The 17,126-nt window shown below is 38.8% G+C and overlaps 1 protein-coding gene across 14 annotated transcripts in view; it reads left to right on the top strand.

The window, feature by feature from the left end:
- The window catches only part of SESTD1 (SEC14 and spectrin domain containing 1), a 262,393-nt gene that overhangs the window by 62,332 nt on the left and 182,935 nt on the right, over nt 1–17,126 (top strand). For 13 of the 14 annotated variants that reach the window (XM_079923851.1, XM_079923858.1, XM_079923862.1 and 10 more), the window contains 4 exons: nt 1,088–1,151; nt 2,286–2,392; nt 14,282–14,346; nt 14,669–14,813. The gene's annotated coding sequence lies outside the window, so the exon portion shown is untranslated. The remainder of the gene's footprint in view (nt 1–1,087; nt 1,152–2,285; nt 2,393–14,281; nt 14,347–14,668; nt 14,814–17,126) is intronic. The other variant, XM_079923865.1, reaches the window with a different exon arrangement.

Below are 17,126 nucleotides of genomic sequence, written 5' to 3'. Positions count from 1 at the left end.
ACCCAATCAGTGTGACTGCAGAAACTGTATCTTTGCAGAAGTCAAGTAAGGTGTGATCCCTGACCAGAATGTCTTCCAAAAAAATTAAATGCCTCAAATAGTAGAATGACTAAATAAGTTATGATGGTTTACCCATGCAGTGAATATCAAGCAATAATAAAACATAATAATGAATTTATGAATATTTAATGGTATGGGAAAATGCTCACAATGTAATATTAAATTAAAAAGTACTGCACAGTAAAATCCCAATTTTGTACTATAAAGAAAATAGATAATAGAATGTCATTGCTGATTGTCTCTAGCAATTGGATGAAAGGTAATTTTAAGTTTTTCTTTATGCTTCTCTGTATTTTTTTTAATAAATTTATTTTATGTATTTATTTTTGGCTGTGTTGGGTCTCCGTTGCTGCACGCAGGCTTTCTCTAGTTGCGGTGAGCAGGGGCTACTCTTCGTTGCAGTGCGTGGGCTTCTCATTGAGGTGGCTTCTCGTTGCTGAGCACGGGCTCTAGGTGTGCGGGCTTCAGTAGTTGTGGCACGCGGGCTCTAGAGCGCAGGCTCAGTAGTTGTGGTGCACGGGCTTAGTTGCTCCGCGGCATGTGGGATCTTTCCAGACCAGGGCTCGAACCCATGTCCCCTGCATTGGCAGGCGGATTCTTTTTATAAATTTATTTATTTTTGGCTGCGTTGGGTCCTTGTTGCTGCCTGTGAGCTTTCTCTAGTTGTGGAGAGCGGGGCCTACTCTTCGTTGTGGTGTGCAGGCTTGTCATTGCGGTGGCTTCTCTTGTTGTGGAGCACAGGCTCTAGGCGCGTGGGCTCAGTAGTTGTGGCTCGCAGGCTCTAGAGTGCAGGCTCAATAGTTGTGGCGCATGAGCTTAGTTGCTCCGCAGCATGTGGGATCTTCCCAGACCAGGGCTCGAACCCGTGACCCCTGCATTGGCAGGCGGATTCTTAACCACTGCGCCACCAGGGAAGCCCTGCTTCTCTGTATTTTCTAAATTTTTTGAAGTGGCCATATGTTAAATTCCAAAATTACTGTATAATGAAGCATAAAAATTTCTAAATTTAATTTCTCCTAATTTCTAGCATTGAAGAAAAAGGAGTCTGTTTTTGTTTTGCCTGAGACAGTGATGCTCACCTCTACACAGAGGTAGGTGGCCTCTTATCCAGCCCTTTGTCTGGGTTAGACTCCTTAGTTTTCATAAGAAAACATCAATTCTACCACCAGCTCAACTGACACTGATAGATGTGTCCTTCATCATCCTTATAGATTATCTATACTCCAGTATCTCTCCACAGAGCATAACCTTGAACTCTGCTAAAACAAAGAGCTTGACTATTTTATTATATATATTTGCATATTACATTTATATGTATTACATATTATTATTCTACCTGAATATATATATATTCAGGTAAAACTACCAGATGGCCATATAGTCTGTTTCTCTGGGATGACATTTTACCACTGAATCTTACATCTGTATTCTACAGTCACATTGCTGAGCTCCTTACAAAATTACATTTACTGAGCTGAATTTAGCCATGAAACCATCAGCTTGCAATGAGGGATCTTGTAAGTAACAACCTTATGAAAACCATAATTGCATTAAATGTAGAAGTGCTGTTGAAACAGTTGTTCACCATATCTTACACTATAGAAGGGAATTTTTTCCAAGTCAAAAATCACCATGATATTTATAAGCAATGGGTTTGCTTTAATTTTATGGACACTGTAATTTGTATTATCAATTTAAAAATTACAGGCTACACACAACACACCTCTGTCTTAGCTGCCATAAAGCCCTGGGCTAAATATGTGGTGTTCCTCTAACAAAAGTCCAGATGTGTGTTTGTTGAACTGCTCTCTGATTTTCTTCTGGCACTGATTTCCTCCCTTTTTTTTTTCCCCAATTTTTTATGCTCCTTCAAAACATATAAAGAGGGGGAGGGAAGAAATAAATAAACCATAAAAAGATAAATGGGGCTTCCCTGGTCGCATAGTGGTTGAGAGTCCACCTGCTGATGCAGGGGACACGGATTCACGCCCCGGTCCTGGAAGATCCCACGTGCCGCGGAGCGGCTGGGCCCGTGAGCCATGGCCACTGAGCCTGTGCGTCCAGAGCCTGTGCTCCGCGATGGAAGAGGCCACAACAGTGAGAGGCCCGCATACCGCAAAAAAAAAAAGATAAATGAGTAAAAACAAATTTGTGATGGGAACTTATGGCTATGATTTCAAATCAGCACAATGATCAGAGTTTTCTTGCTTCATCTGTTTTTCTAGAACAATCTGCAGTGATTCAAGAGTTGCTGACATGATGAAAATATGACAAATGGAAGATTTTTCCCCATTATTTGTTTTAAAGAAGAATGACAGAGTCCAAGTCCCAGGTACGTGTACAGCTCTGACAAGATCCATTGTGACAAGGGAAACAACCTAAAATGAACTGTTTTCTCAGGAAACAGGCCAGCAGCTTTGGTCTCAAGTGGACAAATCAGAAAGGCAGGGAAGAGTGACTTTTTTCTTTGTTTCTTTGCAATTTTCCAAGGTCAAATTCTCCATTGCATCCACTTGTTTCACAAACTCCTTTACAAACTTTCAGCTTCAGAAATGTGAAGACAAAGTCCAAAATTAGAACAAAGGAGTGCAAGCTCTGCCTTTCCCACAGCAGTGTTACTTGCCCAGAGCCCACCTGCTTCTGGTACCAATAAATTTACCTGTTCATACCTAAGAGAGCTTCTGCAGTTGCTTTCCCCATTATCTTGTTCTCACAGGATTTCCATCATCTGTTGTTTTTTCCATTCAATATTTAAGTACGGTGTTTCAACTTTCCTTGGAGATAGCACTTGATCTCTCTCTTTCCTGTAAAAAGCAGTGCGGCCTGTCTTAACATTGTTTCCAGAACAATTTTTCTCTCTAAGGTGCTGAGTCACTGAAGGGAGCAAGAGACATTCTCTGGGCAGCAGTAGTGAACTGGGCAGCAGTAGCCAACTGAGAAAACAGAATCATTTCCCAGGACTTAAAAGGTCGCTTTCAAGAGTGAGCAAATTCAGAAGGATTAGGAAGTGGGCAAGACGTTTGTGCAGGGTAAAAGGCACAAAGTCCTTTTCACACAGTTTGTGGAAGATCATATTTCATAAATGAAAAGCGTGCGAGTGGAAAATTCCCTTATTTAGCAGCAGGGAGATAGTGCATCAGCCCTGGGCTGGGACTGTAGAGAGTTTCTTGAGTTCTTATCCTTTCTTACTGGCCTCCGCCTTTCAGTTTTTCACCAGTTCAATGGGAAGATGACCTCTCCTCCTCCCATTAAGAGAAGGGTACCAACAGGATGAGTGTGTGAGAGTTCTGAGCTTTTGGACACCTGGATTTAGCTGTTGATCTTCACATATCCCGTGCTTCAAAATCAGTCTAGGTACATTTGAACTTTCTATTTTATATTTCCCAGAGGCTACTGAATTAAAATAAACTTTTTAAGAAAAAGAATGAAGTAGGAAGGATATACAGGAAAAAGTTTGACGCTATAAGCTTTTAAAAATGGATATTGGTGGCAACTTCTTGTGAATCAACAACATTGCAAAATAAAAACAGTTTTAAAATGAGTATTGGTCCTACCGAAACACAGGGTGGCTTCCCATAAAGTAATGTGTCTGATACTTCAACAGCTTCCTGTACAAACCCTTCCCGTATCCAAATCATCATGCCAGCTACCATTTGAGTAGCATGGTCTCATTATAAATATATTATTATCTTACCCATCCTGGTTAGAACCATTTGAGGTAGATATAATTATCCCATATTTCCAATAAGAAAACTGAGGCTCAAAAAAGGTAAGTTAGCTAAGATTATAAGACAGTACAAAACAGATGTCTGGTGTACCAGAACTCAAAGCCACTCTGCTTCCACTGTTTGGGCTGACCAGTCTGCTACACTGACCTCTATCTAACTTCCTATTCTCAGTAACTCTATGGAGAAGGTGTAAAGTTTGGAGTTGTATTCTTTAATCATTCACTGTGTAATTTTGGTCATGGTACACAGTTGTCCAGGCCTTAATTTCCTCAGCTCTAAAATTTGTATAACAATGCCTACCTACTGTGTTAAAGCCATTAAATGAGATAATGTATGTAAAACATGGGGCACAATGTGGCTCATACTAGGTGTTCAAGTATCAAAACATGACTTATACTGAAATACACTGATACTGAACTTTTTTATATGTGCTATAGTTCCCCCACACAAAAAAATCTATGGCTTATACACCTTTTGTATCCTCCTTGTGTGAGTTAGAATGTTATTGATTACATGTTCTGTAAACTAAATTTATATTAAATAGGAAGGAAATCAATTACCTCACACAGGATGGTCGGGGCAGGCTTGAAGGGTGGTTGATTGAACAATCGACAATGTCATAAAGAGCTAGAATCTTTTTCTCTGCTCCACCATGGACAGGATCTGCTTCACCCTAAGGCTTGTTACCCTCACTGGTGAAGAGGGCTGTGGTCACCTACAATACCCAGCAGTAATCACACTTAATTTATATGATCTGAGAGGAGAGGAAGGCTAACTCCCTGTGGTTCAACTATGGTCAGTCAGCTAATCTCTCCTTGCATCTCGACCCATGTTGTCTTCAGCTTGCCCACCCTGAACCATTCACTGGTAAAGAGAGAGAAATTTTCAGGATTGATTTGATTAATCATCTGAAGGGAAGTAGAATTTGTCCACTACCCTCCTCAAAGCTTTATATTGTAAGGCTCAGTTACCACTTCTTAAATGGATGAATGAGAGAGCAAGCTAATCTGTGACTACAGGTGGAAATCCTAGTGATATCCAGAAAAGAGATTGTGAATTGTCACAGAAATCAACTAAGTCTGTTTGACTTCAGAGCCCACAATGCCTCCATGCCATTGGTTGTGCAGAAAGGAGTGGTAAGAGTAAATTCTCTCACACATACTTTTGCCTTAGACAAATTCTGTCACTGATTCACTTAGATCTATAAATACACTTCTCAAGGACAGGTGACATGAACATGCAGAAGAAAAGCAAGACCCTAAACACATTATCTACAGCTGGTTCCCCAAGAGATGATTTAGGTGGTGCACATCCACTGCATTAAATAACTTTGAATTACTGAGGACTTAATCTTTATTCTGCTCCTTTTCAAACCTCCTGATAGTATCAGAGCAAGAGCCAGTTTAGTGCTGAGTCTTTAACGCTCTCTAACATATGTAAATCTCCCTTTTTTTAAAAAATAGATCTTTATTGGAGTATAATTGCTTCACAGTACTGTGTTAGTTTCTGTTGTACACCAAAGTGAATCAGCCATATGCATACATATATCCCCACATCCCCTCCCTCTTGAGCCTCCCTCCCACCCTCCCTATCCCACCCCTCCAGGTCATCGCAAAGCACCGAGCTGATCTCCCTGTGCTATGCTGTTGCTTACCACTAGCTATCTATTTTACATTTGGTAGTGTATATATGTCGATGCTACTCTCACTTTGCCCCAGCTTCCCCCTCCCACCCCGTGTCCTCAGGTCCATTCTCTGTGTCTACATCTTTATTCCTGCCCTGCAACTAGATTCATCAGTACCATTTTGTTTTTGTTTTAGATTCCATATATATGCGTTAGCATACGGTATTTGTTTTTGTCTTTCTGACTTACTTCACTCGGTATGACAAACTCTAGGTCCATCCTGTAAAATCTCCCTTTAACAAAGACTTAGGCTTGGAGATTTGAAGGACATCTACCTGGACTTTTAAACATTGTTTTGTTTTCCTTTCAATTAGTTTTACAGTTACCTTGTATTTGTGATAAACAATATTGGTCCTTCCATTTGAGGTAATGCTTATGAGGTAATGATATAAAATTTCCTTTGAAAATATCTATTTAAGGAAAGTCAAGTAAAATAGTAATAAGTTTGGAGAAGGGATTATACGTAGATGTTAAAAATTATGAGGTAACATGTAATGGTATGTGAATACGGAAAAAATGTGAAACTGTTATGAGAAGACTAAAGTTTGAAAAGCGTTTACCTGGAGTAACTACAGAATGATTGCAAGAATAATTTAAATTCAAGAATAAAGAAAATGCTAGTGCAGAGGGTAATTACTTCAGGTGCCACAAGAGGGCAGCGGATCAGTGACTGTGAAGCCAATTTGGTTGGTACAGGTCTTCCTTACCCAAGCCCTTGTTCCTCAATGCGTGGTCCACAGCCCAGCAGCATTAATCTCACCTGAGAACTTGTTAGAAAGGTAGAGTCTCTGGCCTCATCCCTGACCTTCTGAATCAGAATCTGTATTCTAACGAGATTCCCTAAATAATTCTTATGCACGTTAGCATTTGAGAAGCACTGACTCAGGCTCAGAGCTTTGGGGTCTCCTTTGGCTACTCTTCCCTCTCTGAGAACAGGGCCAACATAGTTATAATTTTGAAGAAGTATATTTGCCATAGATTCTACTACTACTTAGTCATACTACTTAGGTTTGAATCCCAGTTCCTCCTCTAACAGTAGGACTTGGGTAAAAAACTGCATTTCCAACACTTAAAGCATTGCTTTAATAAGCAGATGCTCGACAAATGTATAGTTAAATGAATAAACCATTCAGACAGAGAAATCATATTTCCTAACAGTGTTTCTGTGTTCTTGCCATCCTTTATTTTGTCAGCTTGATGGAAGATGAGGGTTTATTTGTGCCTTTTAGTATCAACTGCTTTAAATCTTTTTGTAACAAGACAGGAAATAAATGTTCCCACATGTACACATACCTGTTCAAATGTTTCTGACACATTCAGGTGAACTTTTCCAGGGCCTTCCTCCATATTCTAGTGTCTGCTTCTACTAATACAAGACTCTGGGTGTGCAAGCCATGTACAGGTTGAGACAGAGTTTGAGCAAGAAGGTGTTCACATTCTGATCATTTCATTGGTTTCAGAACATCTAGGACTTAGAGAAATCAAGGTAAAAGAATAAAACCCACTTGTGTTTCCTTGCCTAAAAATCAATAGGTTATTCCAGACAAATATTAAAAATGACTTGTATACTTCAGGAAGTAGAGCCAACACCAAAAAGAATACTCCAGTGTTTTCCCTTTTAATAGGTACAAGTGCAGGATATTGAGAAAGCAATAGAATGCTCCAAAAAGTCTAAAATATAAGGCCTCCTGCCTCTGTAGGCTTTGTGTGCTTTCCAATCATTCACCCGCTGCAAATCAATTTACAGTTGAATGGTTTCTCCATTAGTTCTGGTGCCAGAATATATTGAGAGGAAAGAAGAGTCTAATTGATGGGGTTACTCCTGGGCTGAGGTGAATCTCCCAGGCTCCATCCTTGAAATCTTACAGGGTAGCTGGCCAGCAACTCAAGAAGGAGGTTTTCATAACTGCAGCTATAAAACCAGTGCATAAAACTCTCCCTACCATTAAAGCCTAAGTAGTGGGATACCCCTTCCTCCTTTCTAAAGATGCAACCTTGTGATTTTTCTTTCCTTTCATTTTTACATCCATTCATTCTTTCATTCATGCATTCAACAAATATTTTTGACTACCTTCTAAATGCTAGAGATCTAGAAGAAAAATGACAAACAAGGTCTCTGCTCTGGGGAAACTGACTTTTAGAATGTTAAAGCGGAGAGAGACAGCAGCCAAAGAAATAAAGATTACTTCTATTATAGAAGAAGGAAGAACAGGATAATGTGATTATGCATGTGGAACATGTGCACACTTAGAATGAACCATCAGGCAAAGGCTCTCTGAGAACATGACATTTGCTCCAAGACCCAAGTGGGCATTAGCCGAGCAAGCCTTGCTGGAAGAGACTTCCAGTAGAGGACAGCTACAAAAAATCCCCAAGGCAAGAAGATCAAGTTTGGCATGTTTAAGGAACAAAAAGAATATCAGTGTGTCTGTATCAAATTGATCAAGGTTGAGAGTGGTATGTATAAAAATATACTGGCAAAAGTTCAGTGAATAGATATATTTCTGTGTGGTGGAGGGCACGGGGAAGGTGGAGAGGACATGAGAGCACAGTGTAATGAGCCCAGAAGCCCCAAGCTCTGCTGTGATTTCACTTGTTCGTACTGTCTACGGTTAATCAGTGATTGTAGGGAAAGAAAGATGCTTTGCATTATTGGGGCTGGGTTGACTTGAGTTTTGTTGATGGTCAGAAGTGGACCTATTGGAATGGTGTTCACCATGAGCAGAGATGGTATCTGATCATATCAATTTATGTTGTTAGGTTGCACACTGAGTTATTTTGGAAGCTACCCAATCAGCTTGAAGAGAAAATTAAGTGTAAAAATCCAATCCACTCATGAAAAGTTTTAGATATTAAAAATTTTAGAGCTATCAGTAACTGTTATAATTAGCTTCTGCTGAAAATCTGTATTTTTTTCAGAGTGTCATTACTCTTCATAATTATTTCTATAATTTCCCCATAGAATATGATCCATTTTATCTGAACTGCTAAAATCAAACACCAGTAGCTGATCACTGTCTGTCTGTAATTTGCATTTCTCTTTATCCAAGAAAATATTAGCTCTTATTAGCCAGATAGAGATCTATTATGAATGTCAATGTAACTCATTTAAAGCATAATATTAATTATAATACTATCTTCCGACTCAAATACTTCCCCAGTGATGTTTACTTGCCTAGAATTTCACTGATGAAATGCAAAAATAAGTCGGATAAAGGCATTTTTGGTGAGTAGAGAGATTTAACCAAAGCCTTTCTTAATGAGAAAATAATGTAATAGAAAGAGTAGAAAGAATTGTATCTGCTAAATTATATCCAAAAGAGTATCACAATAAAATAAGTTGTTTTACTGACTTTATACCTAAACATTAAGTAATATTTATTAAACTTCTGCATTTTATTGCACTGTGTCGTAAGCGTTAGTCAACAAGACATAGCTCATATCCTCTGCTAGATTTCACATATTTTATTCATTTTTATTTAAAATGCCCACACAATTTTAGGCATTAGAAAAAGCTCAGCCATAATCACCATTTTTGCCTAATTTTAATATATGTAAGTAATAGCATAAAAAAACTGAAGTATATTCTGTATTAATGAGGGTGAGTGCAACTTCTTTGAGGAAAATTGTCCTTTTCTGTGCAGAAATATTTTACTGGATCTCTGGTTAGGCAAGGTAAGGGCCAAACCTTGGTGCTGAAGTGGTGTTTTTGAGGTTGGGGGAATATTAGGGCAGTGAGATGTTATGGAGAGATAATAATTCTCTCTGTGAGTAACTGTCTTCCACAAAAGTAGAGATTGTTATAATAACTAATTTGGAACTTCCTGGTTGAGGTTGTAGTTGTCCTAGAAACAGAGTTGTCATCCTGAAACTAAAGAGGGAAAGGGAGTACTTAGATTATGAGAGCGGCCCCAGCCACGAGAGAAAAGGTGACAAGACAACACCAGGAAAAAGAATCATTTCCTGGCCATCCTCAGAGCAGTTGGAAAGCATATGGCATTTCTAGCAGTCTCCCAGGATGAGGGCCAGAATTACAGAGAAGTTTGTGTGTACTCAGTTTGTACCTTAAATTAGGTCAGCTGAAATGCTTTTGGATGCAGGTAGCAAAAAACTGAACCCAAACTGAATTAAAGAGTAAATGAGAATTTGGGGCTCAAAGGGCTAAATCTTTGTCGAGAGACTGTGTGTGGGTTGAAGCGAGATTCAAGGTGCAGGAACCTGTGAGAAATGGCTCTTCGAGTCTCCCTTCCCTCATCCATCAACTTTGCCCTCAGGTTGGCTTTGCCCTCAGGTTGGCTTCGCCAGATGGCTGCCGGCCTCAGCTGCTGTTCCTCATTCACATCCGAGGTAAGAGAAGAGGCAGGCTTCCCCAACCACTTAACAAGGGAAAGTTCACGTGCTAATTGCCTAGGCCTGAGTTACCTGAACTAATAAGGTGTCAAGGGTACAGGATTACTCCGATTAGTTTAGCTCTACCAGGTCTAAACCCCGGACCTGGAAATGGCGTCATACCTACTCCGACAGGATAGCATGAGGGAGCCAGGGAGGATGTTTGGGAGATGACTTTGATATCCTTTATAAAATCTAACAAACTTTCTGAGCTTTGACATCTAGAAGAGTTTGGGGAATGAGTTTTAGATCCACTAAAATTGCAGTGAATACTCAAGAAAATTTCATTTTGATTCTCTTTCCATAGCTGGTACATAATAAAATCATCTTAAATTTAACAATTCCATTTTCTCGGAGTTAAACAATACCCATTTAAGCTATAGTATTTTTTAGTGAAGCCTGCCGTATTTAGAACTGAGCATTAATGAGCAATTTGAAAGCATTTAAGAACCAACCAACTCAAGAATTCTCATGAAGACAGAAGGTGGGTACTGGAAGAGCTTGATAGTCTTGAGACAGCACAGGGGGCTGGTTTCTCATCCCCACAGACAGAAGCTAAGGCACGCTGCCCACATATAATACCAGCTGTGCAGCCTGAAAAGGGAGCCCAGCTGTGAAGCTCCAAAGGATTTTCCAGGACTCCCTTAGGGCATCCTGCGCCAGTATGTGGGTCTCTCCCAATAAATACCAAAAGTCTGAGCAGCAAGAATTCCTGCCAGCAGCGCACAGCTGGAGTGATGCTTCAAGCAGCAAGCAATATTTTCCAGATGTAGAGATTCAGTGTGCTGAGAGATTTGCATGGGGACTACAGGGTAGCTGTTGATCGCTGCTGACTGAAGAGAGTACGTTTGTGGCTGGTGCCCTTCTAGACATGAATTAGAGAATTTAGTTTGTGCTTGCTTTAGCACAGGGAAGAAAGAACTAGAGAATAATGAAGGTGAAGGTTTTAAAACTCAGGAGACCCTGGACTCGACCACAGGCTGAAATCGAGAGTACTTTACTTTCTTCTTGAATGATCTCCTTTTGACTTACACTAAAATCTGTCTGGCAAATGCTTCCCTTCTAAAGGCTTTCATGAACTACACTTGGTAGAACTTTATTTATTGTCTATTTAGCAAGGTCTTCAAGATTTAATACATGAATATTTGCATTTTAAAGAATGTTAACTCCCTTGATTATGAACTCAGGAAAACAGAACAAAGTTGGGTGGCAAATGCATTATGTATGTGAGTTTGTTTTTAATTGATTGATTTGAATAATTTTCGTTGTGCTGGCTTGGATTGACAGCATATGCTGTTCTGTAGCTGCTGCTGCAGACTGTATTAGCCTTTTCTGAAGGAGGGCAGTTTTTCACCTGGCACACTGACCTTGAACAGGAGAAGAGCAGACTGTGGGCTGTAAACTCATCTCAGCTGTTGCAAAGATTCTGCCTCGCAGGTGCTACAATCCCTACCCCTATACCTCACAGCTTAGAAGAATTCATTTCAGGAGTTGCCTCCTAAAATGTAAATATTACTGGGAAAATCCTTATATTTAGCCAACTCACATCTGGTTTCTCCTTGAGTTTAATTTTTTGTCGTACATTCCAGCTGGGGTGGTACCTAAGATTTTTTCCCCTTTATTATCTGAATTCTTTGTATTGGGGCTGTTCCTCCTTCCTATAGACGTTGCTATAAAATTATAACACACACACACACACACACACACACACACACACACACACCTGTTTATGCAACCAGTCCCCTGAAGCATGTGCCACAAATCACCATTTTATATTGATGTAATTATAAACTCACTGGTAATATTCATGCATTTTAGCCCTCCTGAGCTCAGTGTCACATCCTATTCTTGGTATTCTATTTTGCCATTTTCTAACAACGACAGCAACAAAATGTTAACCTGTTGCTAGGTAACCTGGGCAATTTTGTATGTAGCCCTCTACTTTCTTCATTCTTCTGGCCTCCTTCTTGTGGTCTAAATATTGCTTTTCTTCTGAAGACTTTTTCCCCATTCATGGCAGCCATTGTCATCAGATAACTGTCATCCTATTATTGTCGCTATTGAATTCAGTGATGAGAAGCCACCATTTGCTTATCCTTCCACAGAATAGAAAATTGACATGTTCTTACGATGCATCTGTGTGCTTTCAGTGAAAGAGTTCCTCTCTTAGAGGTCACATTATGAAAGAAGGCTTTCAACGCTTGACAACCCTCCCTCTCTAATTTGTCTCCTCTTTCTAACCCCTATCATAATCCCTTTCTTTCAAGAAGTAGGTTTGTGGCTGTAGTATTGTCATGTTTTGTGTATGATGATTAAATTCCGACAGAAAGTAAAGTTACTTTGTAGATGCTTCACCGTGAATGATGCTCAGTCTGTGAACTGGTAAACATCAGCAACAATAAAAACGACAATAATTACGACTTTAGCTATGGGCCTATTGTGTGCCAGGTACTGCTAAGTGATTTATATACATTATGTCATTAAATCTTCATAAACTCTATGGGACGCTGCCACTTCCGTTTTATAGAATCATACGCTCAGCGTGTAGCCAAACCAAGGTTTCTTCGTCTATGATGTCGTTAATTATAAGAAGTAACATCAATTTAACAACAGCTTAAATGTAAATGTTAATCAGAAGATGAATCTTGAATTCAGAAATATTAAACTATGGAAAAACATGCACATTAGAACCAAGAAAATACTATATATATATATATATATATATATATATATATATATATATAAATATAAATGTATATAACCTACTACCATTCTCTTGCTTACAAATTGGAATTTTTTCCTTAATTATTGCTCCAAGTAAATAATGTAACAGTGTCATCTAATTTCATTGTTTCCCTCCTCCACACCCCAGCCCCCATTTCCCTACTACTGTTTGATGGGGCTCTTTTTTTAACTATTATTTAATTTGTGAAGAGGTGCCTTTGCAATTAGTAAACCTGCAGTCAAAACCTGCCTCCATCACTTGCCCGATAAATCATTTTAAGCAAGACCATTCTCTGACCTCACTTCTCTGGATATATTTTGTTTACCCTTATCAAATTTTTGATAGACAGATTTATATAACTGTGTAAGTCCCCCGTGAGCCGTGACGTCTTTAATAACAAAGTCTGTCTTTTGTTTATCCAGGTATTTCTCTATAGTACCTTGGTACCTTGCACATACTGAAGTAGGTGTTCAATAAATATTTATTTAATCACATTTATTAATACACTTTTTTTCCCCATATGGTTAGCCACAGTGTGCTGGTATTATGAGAACCAATCAAGTAATTTGGGAAGAACTTTCCATCTCTTCCCTAAGAAACATCACCTCAGAGCTGTGTTTTCACTTGTTCCTTGAGGATTTGCTTCAAGAAGCCAAGACCCTGCCCTTTCTGAAACAAAGCTCTACCCTCTCAAAAGTTGGATTTGTGCCTTCTTCCCTGAAGAAGAGAGAAGGCACAAATCAATGATGTAGGGAAAGGTTGAGCACAAAGTTAATGTTACTAGGCTTGAAGACTTGGTAATCTTTAGTAAACTGACTCTTTAAAAAGTTTCATGAAATGAATAGAACAAATTTTCTGAGTTCTAGAGATGAATTGAAACTTTATTCATCAAACATGGCATAATAACACATGCAATTTTATAATCTCCCTGTTTTAAGAAAATAGCCAGTTTAAATGCATAAGTTAAGCCATAAAATTGTGGTAGGGGACATCGATTTCCTAAATGATTTTACTTAGCTAACAGTGAAATAAACAGGTTAGCTTAATTGTGGCATTATTGTTTTGCAAAGTATGCTGAACTCTTCATAAATGCATAGGTGTCAATGAGCTAGAAGAAGGGAAGAGATAGGAGATAAGCCTCTAATTTAATTAGGTGATTACTCATTTAATTTCCTCTGTCTTTTCTTTGTTTTCTATTACATTTCATCTCAGAGCCGTTTTACATAAAATAAACCAAATTAAACTGAAAGGGAAAGGTAGAGAGATATCCTGATTGACAAGCTGGGGGAAAAGCTTTACATGGAATCAGCATTAAAATAAAGACAAACTAGAAAAAGAGCCTGAACATCAAATATTTGTTTAAATTTTGGGCTTACATTGGATTTCATTCAAGATTTTGAATCTTGGGTTTAGTGGAACAAATCAGTGATGTTTAGGTTGTACATTGCTGGATAATAGGAATGTGCATTTTCCCTGTTTTGATTTATAGGTTTCCCATTACTTATTTGATAATTAACCTCTCGTATCATGCTATTTCAACCATATCAAAGTTCACAAATTCCAAACATTACTAGGATGTAGAATTTCCTCCAAGGGCTATTACTTATCTATTCCCATAGCAGACATTTTCTTTTATCTAACCAATGTTTTACATATTTTGGGGGTTGTAAAATCAGTTTTTCCTTCCATTTTCAGGAATCATGTTTACATCGTAAACTCCAGACTGCATTTCAGCGTGCTGGTAACACCATTAGACTCAGGTTGGTAAATACATATGTGGGTGCAATCATTCCCCAACTCCACACCCAAGGCAAGCATCACTCATCGATTCTTCCTGTTTAGCCTGTATTTAAACTTGGAATTCAATGCCACATACCAGACATCCGCTACTAAAGCAATCTCAGCATAAAACCTTTTTGCCAATCTACACGAGACATTAATCTATCCCCTTCCTTTTCTTTAATTATTGTAAGTATTGTGCTCTTAACTAAATTGTTCCAGGATTCCTTCTCTACCTGATCAAATGTTCTCCTGCCTTAATATATTTTTCTCTTGAATTACAAAGTAATATTCTTTCACTAGGACAAAGAGGATTCCTTCATGGAGGAAAAAGCCCTTCCAACAGGAATTCCAATCTTGAGGTTTGCTTTGCACTTTGTCTGATAGAAATGGGCGAAATATTAATCTAGGAACTTTGTAAGTGAAGACATGGAATCAGAATTACAAGGTAAACATGCAGTCTTAGATCTTTATATCTTTTGTGTGTATCTGCTTCATGCATTCTTAGGACATTTTAAAATCAATCGAATCATTGTCCCTCTGATGTTTTTATAATGTGCTCATTTGCTTCAAGTCACAAAGTGGAAACTTCTTCAGAGTTTGTTCAGAAACAATGCAGAGCGCATCAATTTTCACTCACAATAATTGTGGTGGGAAAAGGACAGATATTCTAGCACTTAATTAGGAGTTATATCTCTATGTGTTCTTTTCCTCTAGATCAATTTTATCAAAGTTCTAACTAATTTTATTAGTGTAGGCAAAGTTGAGCAGATCCTGCTGGCGTTGTTAGAAGATAAAGGGCCTAGCACACCTTCATTGTAGTAGATTATTTATTTCTTTTTTTATTTTTATTAGGTACAGTTGATTTACAATATTATATAAGTTTCAGGTGTACAACATGGTGATTCACAATTTTTAAATGTTATAGTCCATTTATAGTTATTATAAAATGTTGGCTATATTCCCTGTGCTGTACAATATACCCTTGTAGCTTATTTACTTTATACATAGTAGTTTGTACCTCTTAATCCCCTACTCATCTTGCCCCTCCCCCCTTCCCTCTGCCCACTGGTAACCACTAGTTTGTTCTCTGTATTAGTGAGTCTGTTTCCTTTTTGTTATATTCACTAGTTTGTTGTATTGTTTAGATTCCACATATAAGTGATATCATACAGTATTTGTCTTCCTCTGACTTACTTCACTCAACGTAATACCCACTAAGTCCATTTATGTTGCTGCAAATGTCAAAATTTCATTCTTTTTTCATGGCTAAGTCATATTCCACTATATATACATACTACATCTTCTTGATCCATTCATCTGTTGATGGACACTTAGGTTACTTCCATGTCTTGCTATTGTAAATAATGCTGCTATGAACAGTGAGGTGCATATACCTTTTCAAATTAGTGTTTTCATTTTCTTTGGAGATATACCCAGTAGTGGAATTGCTATATCATATGGTAGTTCTATTTTTAGTTTTCTGAGGAACCTTCATACTGTTTTCCATAGTGGCTGCACCAATTTACATTCCCATCAACAGTGTACAAGGGTTCCCTTTTCTCCGCATCCTTGCCAACATTTATTATTTGTGGTCTTTTTTTTTTTTTTTTTTTGGTACGCGGACCTCTCACTGCTGTGGCCTCTCCTGCTGCGGAGCACAGGCTCCGGACGCGCAGGCTCAGCGGCCATGGCTCACGGGCCCAGCCGCTCTGGGGCATGTGGGATCTTCCCGGACCAGGGCACGAACGCGTGTCCCCTGCTTCGTCAGGCGGACTCTTCAACCACTGCGCCACCAGGGAAGCCCCAATTTGTGGTCTTTTTGATGATAGCCATTCTGACAGGTGTGAGGTGCTATCCCAATGTGTTTTTTTTTTTAATTAATTTTACATCTTTATTGGAGTATAATTGCTTTACAATGGTGTATTAGTTTCTGCTTTATAACAAAGTGAATCAGTTATACATATACATATGTTCCCATATCTCTTCCCTCTTGCGTCTCCCTCCGTCCCACCCTCCCTATCCCACCCCTCTAGGTGGTCACAAAGCACCAAGCTGATCTCCCTGTGCTATGCGGCTCCCAATGTGTTTTGATTTGCATTTCTCTGATGATGAGTGATGTTGAGCCTCTTTTCATGTGCCTGTTAGTCATTTGTATGTCTTCTTTGGAAAAATGTCTATTCAGGAGAGCTTCTGGGTTGGTGAACACATGGAAATTAGTGGAGAGTGGTGACCTGGGGAGAGACCATCAAAGATCTGTGCCCTTTCCTCATGCTTTGCCCTATGCATCTCTTCCATCTGGCTGTTTCTGAGTTATCCTAGCTCTTCCCTTACCTCTTTTTAACAGTTCCTTAGAGCTATCTGAGAGGCTGATTCCTGGCTATAGTCCTCAGTAAGGTTCCCTAATAAAACAGAACTCTAAAAAAAAAAAAAAGAAAGAAAGAACAAAAGAAAAGAAAAGAAAAATGCCTATTCAGATCTTCTGCCCATATTTTAACTGGGTTTTTTTTTTTTTGATGTTTAATTGTATGAGCTGTTTATATATTTTGGATATTAACCCCTTGTTGGTCATATCATTTGCAAGTATTTTCTCCCATTCAGTAGGTTGTCTTTTCATTTTGTCAGTGGTTTCCTTTGCTGTGCAAAAGCTTTTAACTTGGTATCATTTGTTTACTTTTGTTTTCTTTGTCTTAGGAGACCAATCCAAAAAAATATTGCTACAATTTATGTCAAAGAGTGTTCCGCCTATGTTTTCTTCTGG

This window comes from Stenella coeruleoalba (genome assembly GCF_951394435.1).
Source record: "Stenella coeruleoalba genome assembly, chromosome: 6".
Classification (NCBI taxonomy): domain Eukaryota; kingdom Metazoa; phylum Chordata; class Mammalia; order Artiodactyla; family Delphinidae; genus Stenella; species Stenella coeruleoalba.
The sequence above is the reverse complement of the archived record's forward strand: the minus strand, read 5'-3'. Positions and strand labels throughout refer to the sequence as shown.